Below are 8,424 nucleotides of genomic sequence, written 5' to 3' on the forward strand. Positions count from 1 at the left end.
AGGAACTATTACATGCTTCGATTCGATAAGGCTAGGCCACTTTATGCCCTTTTTATGGAAAGAAAAAGGGTCAAAAACGAGTAAAATCCGTAAATTAACAAGGAAATTAACCTAACCCCCATTTTGGCCGTTTTTGAAAATTCTAAAATCAACCATGGAAGTCATAGATATGCTCGTTAGATTTCCTTGGAACTATTACATGCTTCGATTCGATAAGGCTAGGCCACTTTATGCCTTTTTTAGTGAAAGAAAAAGGGTCAAAAACGAGTAAAATCCATAAATCAACAAGGAAATTAACTTAACCCCCATTTTTGCCGTTTTTGAAAATTCTAAAATCAACCATGGAAGTCATAGATATGCTCGTTAGAATTCCTACGAACTATTACATGGTTCGATTCGATAAGGCTAGGCCACTTTATGCCCTTTTTAGCAAAAGAAAAAGGATCAAAAACGACTAAAATCCGTAAATTAACAAGGAAATTCACTTTACCACCATTTTGGACGTTTTTGAAATTTCTAAAATCAACCATGGAAGTCGTAGATATGCTCGTTAGATTTACTAGGAACTATTACATGCTTCGATTCGATAAAGATAGGCCACTTTATGCCCTTTTTAGTGAAAGAAAAAGGGTGAAAAACGAGTAAAATCCGTAAATTAACAAGGAAATTAACCTAACCCCCATTTTGGCCATTTTTGAAAATTCTAAAATCAACCATGGAAGTAATAGATATGCTCGTTAGATTTCCTAGGAACTATTACATGCTTCGATTCGATAAGGCTAGGCCACTTTATGCCTTTTTTAGTGAAAGAAAAAGGGACAAAAACGAGTAAAATCCGTAAATTAACAAGGAAGTTAACTTAACCCCATTTTGGCCGTTTTGAAAATTCTAATTTAATCCGTGGATGTCGTAGATATGCTGGTTAGATTTCCTAGGAACTATTGCATGGTTCGATTCGAAAAGGCTAGGCCACTTTATGCATTTTTTAGTGCAAGAAAATGGGTCAAAGATGAGTAAGATCCATAAATAAACAAGGATATTCACTTAACCCCCATCTTGGCCGTTTTTGAAAATTCTAAAATAAACCCTGGAAGTCATAGATATGCTCGTTAGAATTTCTACGAACTATTACATGGTTCGATTCGATAAGCCTAGGCCTCTTTATGCCCTGTTTAGCAAAATAAAAAGGATCAAAATCGAGTAAAATTCGTAAATTAACAAGGAAATTCACTTTACCACCATTTTGGACGTTTTTGAAATTTCTAAAATCAACCATGGAAGTCGTAGATATGCTCGTTAGATTTCCTAGGAACTATTACATGCTTCGATTTGATAAAGCTAGGCCACTTTATGCCCTTTTTAGTGAAAGAAAAAGGGTGAAAAACGAGTAAAATCCGTAAATTAACAAGGAAATTAACCTAACCCCCATTTTGGCCGTTTTTGAAAATTCTAAAATCAACCATGGAAGTAATAGATACGCTCGTTAGATTTCCTAGGAACTATTACATGCTTCGATTCGATAAAGCTAGGCCACTTTATGCCTTTTTAAGTGAAAGAAAAAGGGTCAAAAACGAGTAAAATCCGTAAATTAACAAGGAAATTCACTTTAACACCATTTTGGACGTTTTTGAAATTTCTAAAATCAACCAAGGAAGTCGTATATATGCTCGTTAGATTTCCTAGGAACTATTACATGCTTCGATTCGATAAGGCTAGGCCACTTTATGCCCTTTTTATGGCAAGAAAAAGGGTCAAAAACGAGTAAAATCCGTAAATTAACAAGGAAATTAACCTAACCCCCATTTTGGCCGTTTTTGAAAATTCAAAAATCAACCATGGAAGTCATAGATATGCTCGTTAGATTTCCTTGGAACTATTACATTCTTCGATTCGATAAGGCTAGGCCACTTTATGCCTTTTTTAGTGAAAGAAAAAGGGTCAAAAACGAGTAAAATCCATAAATCAACAAGGAAATTAACTTAACCCCCATTTTTGCCGTTTTTGAAAATTCTAAAATCAACCATGGAAGTCATAGATATGCTCGTTAGAATTCCTACGAACTATTACATGGTTCGATTCGATAAGGCTAGGCCACTTTATGCCCTTTTTAGCAAAAGAAAAAGGATCAAAATCGAGTAAAATCCGTAAATTAACAAGGAAATTCACTTTACCACCATTTTGGACGTTTTTGAAATTTCTAAAATCAACCATGGAAGTCGTAGATATGCTCGTTAGATTTCCTAGGAACTATTACATGCTTCGATTCGATAAAGATAGGCCACTTTATGCCCTTTTTAGTGAAAGAAGAAGGGTGAAAAACGAGTAAAATCCGTAAATTAACAAGGAAATTAACCTAACCCCCATTTTGGCCATTTTTTAAAATTCTAAAATCAACCATGGAAGTAATAGATATGCTCGTTAGATTTCCTAGGAACTATTACATGCTTCGATTCGATAAGGCTAGGCCACTTTATGCCTTTTTTAGTGAAAGAAAAAGGGTCAAAAACGAGTAAAATCCGTAAATTACCAAGGAAATTAACTTAACCCCATTTTGGCCGTTTTGAAAATTCTAATATAATCCATGGAAGTCGTAGATATGCTTGTTAGATTTCCTAGGAACTATTGCATGGTTCGATTCGAAAAGGCTAGGCCACTTTATGCATTTTTTAGTGCAAGAAAATGGGTCAAAGATGAGTAAGATCCGTAAATAAACAAGGATATTCACTTAACCCCCATCTTGGCCGTTTTTGAAAATTCTAAAATCAACCATGGAAGTCATAGATATGCTCGTTAGATTTCCTAGGAACTATTACATGCTTCGATTCGATAAGGCTAGGCCACTTTATGCCTTTTTTAGTGAAAGAAAAAGGGTCAAAAACGAGTAAAATCCGTAAATTAACAAGGAAATTAACCTAACCCCCATTTTGGCCATTTTTTAAAATTCTAAAATCAACCATGGAAGTAATAGATATGCTCGTTAGATTTCCTAGGAACTATTACATGCTTCGATTCGATAAGGCTAGGCCACTTTATGCCTTTTTTAGTGAAAGAAAAAGGGTCAAAAACGAGTAAAATCCGTAAATTAACAAGGAAATTAACTTAACCCCATTTTGGCCGTTTTGAAAATTCTAATATAATCCGTGGAAGTCGTAGATATGCTTGTTAGATTTCCTAGGAACTATTGCATGGTTCGATTCGAAAAGGCTAGGCCACTTTATGCATTTTTTAGTGCAAGAAAATGGGTCAAAGATGAGTAAGATCCATAAATAAACAAGGATATTCACTTAACCCCCATCTTGGCCGTTTTTGAAAATTCTAAAATAAACCCTGGAAGTCATAGATATGCTCGTTAGAATTCCTACGAACTATTACATGGTTCGATTCGATAAGCCTAGGCCTCTTTATGCCCTGTTTAGCAAAATAAAAAGGATCAAAATCGAGTAAAATTCGTAAATTAACAAGGAAATTCACTTTACCACCATTTTGGACGTTTTTGAAATTTCTAAAATCAACCATGGAAGTCGTAGATATGCTCGTTAGATTTCCTAGGAACTATTACATGCTTCGATTTGATAAAGCTAGGCCACTTTATGCCCTTTTTAGTGAAAGAAAAAGGGTGAAAAACGAGTAAAATCCGTAAATTAACAAGGAAATTAACCTAACCCCCATTTTGGCCGTTTTTGAAAATTCTAAAATCAACCATGGAAGTAATAGATACGCTCGTTAGATTTCCTAGGAACTATTACATGCTTCGATTCGATAAAGCTAGGCCACTTTATGCCTTTTTTAGTGAAAGAAAAAGGGTCAAAAACGAGTAAAATCCGTAAATTAACAAGGAAATTCACTTTAACACCATTTTGGACGTTTTTGAAATTTCTAAAATCAACCAAGGAAGTCGTAGATATGCTCGTTAGATTTCCTAGGAACTATTACATGCTTCGATTCGATAAGGCTAGGCCACTTTATGCCCTTTTTATGGAAAGAAAAAGGGTCAAAAACGAGTAAAATCCGTAAATTAACAAGGAAATTAACTTAACCCCCATTTTGGCCGTTTTTGGAAATTCAAAAATCAACCATGGAAGTCATAGATATGCTCGTTAGATTTCCTTGGAACTATTACATTCTTCGATTCGATAAGGCTAGGCCACTTTATGCCTCTTTTAGTGAAAGAAAAAGGGTCAAAAACGAGTAAAATCCATAAATCAACAAAGAAATTAACTTAACCCCCATTTTTGCCGTTTTTGAAAATTCTAAAATCAACCATGGAAGTCATAGATATGCTCGTTAGAATTCCTACGAACTATTACATGGTTCGATTCGATAAGGCTAGGCCACTTTATGCCCTTTTTAGCAAAAGAAAAAGGATCAAAATCGAGTAAAATCCGTAAATTAACAAGGAAATTCACTTTACCACCATTTTGGACGTTTTTGAAATTTCTAAAATCAACCATGGAAGTCGTAGATATGCTTGTTAGATTTCCTAGGAACTATTACATGCTTCGATTCGATAAAGATAGGCCACTTTATGCCCTTTTTAGTGAAAGAAAAAGGGTGAAAAACGAGTAAAATCCGTAAATTAACAAGGAAATTAACCTAACCCCCATTTTGGCCATTTTTTAAAATTCTAAAATCAACCATGGAAGTAATAGATATGCTCGTTAGATTTCCTAGGAACTATTACATGCTTCTATTCGATAAGGCTAGGCCACTTTATGCCTTTTTTAGTGAAAGAAAAAGGGTCAAAAACGAGTAAAATCCGTAAATTAACAAGGAAATTAACTTAACCCCATTTTGGCCATTTTGAAAATTCTAATATAATCCGTGGAAGTCGTAGATATGCTTGTTAGATTTCCTAGGAACTATTGCATGGTTCGATTCGAAAAGGCTAGGCCACTTTATGCATTTTTTAGTGCAAGAAAATGGGTCAAAGATGAGTAAGATCCGTAAATAAACAAGGATATTCACTTAACCCCCATCTTGGCCGTTTTTGAAAATTCTAAAATCAACCATGGAAGTCATAGATATGCTCGTTAGATTTCCTAGGAACTATTACATGCTTCGATTCGATAAGGCTAGGCCACTTTATGCCTTTTTTAGTGAAAGAAAAAGGGTCAAAAACGAGTAAAATCCGTAAATTAACAAGGAAATTAACCTAACCCCCATTTTGGCCATTTTTTAAAATTCTAAAATCAACCATGGAAGTAATAGATATGCTCGTTAGATTTCCTAGGAACTATTACATGCTTCGATTCGATAAGGCTAGGCCACTTTATGCCTTTTTTAGTGAAAGAAAAAGGGTCAAAAACGAGTAAAATCCGTAAATTAACAAGGAAATTAACTTAACCCCATTTTGGCCGTTTTGAAAATTCTAATATAATCCGTGGAAGTCGTAGATATGCTTGTTAGATTTCCTAGGAACTATTGCATGGTTCGATTCGAAAAGGCTAGGCCACTTTATGCATTTTTTAGTGCAAGAAAATGGGTCAAAGATGAGTAAGATCCATAAATAAACAAGGATATTCACTTAACCCCCATCTTGGCCGTTTTTGAAAATTCTAAAATAAACCCTGGAAGTCATAGATATGCTCGTTAGAATTCCTACGAACTATTACATGGTTCGATTCGATAAGCCTAGGCCTCTTTATGCCCTGTTTAGCAAAATAAAAAGGATCAAAATCGAGTAAAATTCGTAAATTAACAAGGAAATTCACTTTACCACCATTTTGGACGTTTTTGAAATTTCTAAAATCAACCATGGAAGTCGTAGATATGCTCGTTAGATTTCCTAGGAACTATTACATGCTTCGATTTGATAAAGCTAGGCCACTTTATGCCCTTTTTAGTGAAAGAAAAAGGGTGAAAAACGAGTAAAATCCGTAAATTAACAAGGAAATTAACCTAACCCCCATTTTGGCCGTTTTTGAAAATTCTAAAATCAACCATGGAAGTAATAGATACGCTCGTTAGATTTCCTAGGAGCTATTACATGCTTCGATTCGATAAAGCTAGGCCACTTTATGCCTTTTTTAGTGAAAGAAAAAGGGTCAAAAACGAGTAAAATCCGTAAATTAACAAGGAAATTCACTTTAACACCATTTTGGACGTTTTTGAAATTTCTAAAATCAACCAAGGAAGTCGTAGATATGCTCGTTAGATTTCCTAGGAACTATTACATGCTTCGATTCGATAAGGCTAGGCCACTTTATGCCCTTTTTATGGAAAGAAAAAGGGTCAAAAACGAGTAAAATCCGTAAATTAACAAGGAAATTAACCTAACCCCCATTTTGGCCGTTTTTGAAAATTCAAAAATCAACCATGGAAGTCATAGATATGCTCATTAGATTTCCTTGGAACTATTACATTCTTCGATTCGATAAGGCTAGGCCACTTTATGCCTTTTTTAGTGAAAGAAAAAGGGTCAAAAACGAGTAAAATCCATAAATCAACAAGGAAATTAACTTAACCCCCATTTTTGCCGTTTTTGAAAATTCTAAAATCAACCAAGGAAGTCATAGATATGCTCGTTAGAATTCCTTCGAACTATTACATGGTTCGATTCGATAAGGCTAGGCCACTTTATGCCCTTTTTAGCAAAAGAAAAAGGATCAAAATCGAGTAAAATCCGTAAATTAACAAGGAAATTCACTTTACCACCATTTTGGACGTTTTTGAAATTTCTAAAATCAACCATGGAAGTCGTAGATATGCTCGTTAGATTTCCTAGGAACTATTACATGCTTCGATTCGATAAAGATAGGCCACTTTATGCCCTTTTTAGTGAAAGAAAAAGGGTGAAAAACGAGTAAAATCCGTAAATTAACAAGGAAATTAACCTAACCCCCATTTTGGCCATTTTTTAAAATTCTAAAATCAACCATGGAAGTAATAGATATGCTCGTTAGATTTCCTAGGAACTATTACATGCTTCGATTCGATAAGGCTAGGCCACTTTATGCCTTTTTTAGTGAAAGAAAAAGGGTCAAAAACGAGTAAAATCCGTAAATTAACAAGGAAATTAACTTAACCCCATTTTGGCCGTTTTGAAAATTCTAATATAATCCGTGGAAGTCGTAGATATGCTTGTTAGATTTCCTAGGAACTATTGCATGGTTCGATTCGAAAAGGCTAGGCCACTTTATGCATTTTTTAGTGGAAGAAAATGGGTCAAAGATGAGTAAGATCCATAAATAAACAAGGATATTCACTTAACCCCCATCTTGGCCGTTTTTGAAAATTCTAAAATAAACCCTGGAAGTCATAGATATGCTCGTTAGAATTCCTACGAACTATTACATGGTTCGATTCGATAAGCCTAGGCCTCTTTATGCCCTGTTTAGCAAAATAAAAAGGATCAAAATCGAGTAAAATTCGTAAATTAACAAGGAAATTCACTTTACCACCATTTTGGACGTTTTTGAAATTTCTAAAATCAACCATGGAAGTCGTAGATATGCTCGTTAGATTTCCTAGGAACTATTACATGCTTCGATTTGATAAAGCTAGGCCACTTTATGCCCTTTTTAGTGAAAGAAAAAGGGTGAAAAACGAGTAAAATCCGTAAATTAACAAGGAAATTAACCTAACCCCCATTTTGGCCGTTTTTGAAAATTCTAAAATCAACCATGGAAGTAATAGATACGCTCGTTAGATTTCCTAGGAACTATTACATGCTTCGATTCGATAAAGCTAGGCCACTTTATGCCTTTTTTAGTGAAAGAAAAAGGGTCAAAAACGAGTAAAATCCGTAAATTAACAAGGAAATTCACTTTAACACCATTTTGGACGTTTTTGAAATTTCTAAAATCAACCAAGGAAGTCGTAGATATGCTCGTTAGATTTCCTAGGAACTATTACATGCTTCGATTCGATAAGGCTAGGCCACTTTATGCCCTTTTTATGGAAAGAAAAAGGGTCAAAAACGAGTAAAATCCATAAATCAACAAAGAAATTAACTTAACCCCCATTTTTGCCGTTTTTGAAAATTCTAAAATCAACCATGGAAGTCATAGATATGCTCGTTAGAATTCCTACGAACTATTACATGGTTCGATTCGATAAGGCTAGGCCACTTTATGCCCTTTTTAGCAAAAGAAAAAGGATCAAAATCGAGTAAAATCCGTAAATTAACAAGGAAATTCACTTTACCACCATTTTGGACGTTTTTGAAATTTCTAAAATCAACCATGGAAGTCGTAGATATGCTTGTTAGATTTCCTAGGAACTATTACATGCTTCGATTCGATAAAGATAGGCCACTTTATGCCCTTTTTAGTGAAAGAAAAAGGGTGAAAAACGAGTAAAATCCGTAAATTAACAAGGAAATTAACCTAACCCCCATTTTGGCCATTTTTTAAAATTCTAAAATCAACCATGGAAGTAATAGATATGCTCGTTAGATTTCCTAGGAACTATTACATGCTTCTA

The sequence above is a fragment of the Medicago sativa genome, chromosome 7, assembly GCF_051527215.1.
Source record: "Medicago sativa cultivar Bolivia chromosome 7, Bolivia_mono, whole genome shotgun sequence".
In the NCBI taxonomy this organism is placed as follows: Eukaryota; Viridiplantae; Streptophyta; class Magnoliopsida; order Fabales; family Fabaceae; genus Medicago; species Medicago sativa.